This window comes from Mustela nigripes, chromosome 2 (genome assembly GCF_022355385.1).
Source record: "Mustela nigripes isolate SB6536 chromosome 2, MUSNIG.SB6536, whole genome shotgun sequence".
NCBI lineage: Eukaryota > Metazoa > Chordata > Mammalia > Carnivora > Mustelidae > Mustela > Mustela nigripes.
Genome location: NC_081558.1, coordinates 10,753,230 through 10,755,472, shown reverse-complemented (window position 1 = coordinate 10,755,472; position 2,243 = coordinate 10,753,230). Strand labels below are relative to the sequence as shown.

At 41.5% G+C, this 2,243-nt stretch overlaps 1 pseudogene; it reads right to left on the bottom strand.

The window, feature by feature from the left end:
• The window catches only part of LOC132010377 (olfactory receptor 7A17-like), a 7,498-nt pseudogene extending 6,561 nt beyond the window's left edge, over positions 1 to 937 (bottom strand).
• Positions 938 to 2,243: the final 1,306 nt, after the last annotated feature.

Genomic DNA, 2,243 nt, shown 5'->3' with positions numbered 1-2,243 from the left:
GTTTATCAATTTTATTAATTCTTTCAAAGAACCAGCTCCTAGTTTCTATGTCCCTGTTTTTAAGACTGTAGATAAAAGGGTTCAGCATGGGCGTGACCACTGTGTACATCACTGAGGCTATGGCACTTGCCCTGAAGTTTTGTGTAGCAGCAGAACTAAGATACACCCCAAGGTCTGTGCAGTAGAACAAAGTGACAACTGAGAGGTGAGAACCACACGTGGAAAATGCTTTACATTTGCCTTTAGCTGATGAAATTCTCAAAATGCAAGATACAATCTTAGATTAAGAGAAGAGGATTACAGTAAGTGGAACAACACCAACAAGTCCAGTAGCAAAATACATCACTACATCATTGAGAAAGGTGTCAGAAGAAGCAAGTTGAACCAACTGATTAAGCTCACAGAAAAAGTGAGGGATTTCTAAATTATTACAAAAAGAGAGTCGCAAAACCATTAAGCTCTGTGACAATGACTGCAGGGCAGTCATGATCTAGGATGACATAAGCAGGAACCCACAGACCCGGGGGTTCATGATAACCATGTAGTAGAGAGGATGACAGATGGCCACAAACCGGTCATAGGCCATCACAGTCAGGAGGAAGTTATCCAGATCTCCAAAAAGCATAAAGAAGTATACTTGGATGATGCATTCTGCATAGGTAATGACTTTTCTCTGTGTCTGGATGTTCAGCAGCATCTTGGGGATGGTGGTGGAGGTGAAACAGATGTCAGCAAAGGACAGGTTAGAGATGAAGAAATACATAGGTGTGTGGAGGTGGGTGTCAGTGATAATGACCAGAAGGATGAGCAAGTTTTCAATAAAAGTGACCAGGTACATGGACAGAAACAGTCCAAAGAGGAGGGGCTGTAATAATACCTCTTCTGAGAGCTCCAGAAGGATAAATTCTGAAACACGTGTTTGATTTTCTGGTTCCATGTAGCTGATGAAACTGACGGAAAAGAGACAAAGCAATTGAAATTTATCCAGTTACTCTGGTAAAAGGCTGAAGGTCCTAATGGGGAAAGCAAGGGTAAAGGTTAATAGAATAAGTTTTGGGGAGTATAACCAGTCTATAAATTACTATGAATGATTTGAGGATCTGAGACTCTATTTTTGATTAAGGTTTACTTTCTTTACTTAACCTAGAACCTTCCTGCTTATACAGATCAAGTAAGAATTTAGTTGTTTTTCTACCTGTTTCTCTTCTATCAACAGCATGATCAAATAACCACACCACACATCAGAGCAAGTCAGACTATTCCTGTGGAGGTTTTCACCCTGCTGTCCACCACAGCAACCACCCCCACTTTCCTTTTGGTGGTTGATATTGCCACTTGGTCCTTGCCATCCTCATATCCAAGTGTTCACACTTCATTGGGGTTTCCAAATTTGATGGCTGAGTTTCCACTGTAATATCTAGCCTGAGGAGAAGATCACAGAGCTCTTCAAGGATATTGAGACTGCCCTCAATAAGTATTTATCAGTCTTGGTGAAATGTGTGTCTTCTGGACTCTTCCAGTGTGGATGAGCTGGTCAAATACATTATAACCTTCCAGTCTTCCTAAGCCTCTAAATCCATTACTTTAAATTAAACCACAGCAGGTCTGTCGTTTCCAACTCACTCACTGTGGCCTACATTTAGTCCATGTTTCAACAAAATAAACTAAATTCCCAAGCTGCAACATTAAATGCAGAATATCTGCTTAGTGAGCCCATATCAAAAATTCATCCTGTTCCAATTTTATGTTCTTTCTCTCATTATCCCACACTCTTGAAACATCCATTCCCAAACATATTTTCTGGATTTTTGTCTGTATAAATTAGAAAAATCAAGTAGTTCTTTTGGAGTGTAGCACACCTCCTTATGGGTCAGTCTGCACTTTACCCTTAGGGGTCTGTTGGTACCTCAATCTAGTTATGTAACTAGAAACATAAAGGAGTGGTTGGATGAGATTTGAGGAGACAACATTGTCTTGGGCAGCAACTGCTTTGTGGGGAGCCATGAGTTTCCCTAGGTAAGGTAGGAAAAACATTCAGAATGGAGTGGAAAGGTGACACCACTGGGGCTGTGGATGACCTTGCTACTGAGGATGGGGAAGTCAAACCCACTGGGGTGGGGAGGCAGCTTCCATTGGCAAAGAAGACGTATCAAACTTAGGGGTTCAATTCTTCAGCTTCATCAAGATCTTCCCACTTGTCCTCATTCCAACACGCAGGAACTCATTCCTTCCCAGGTAGTGCT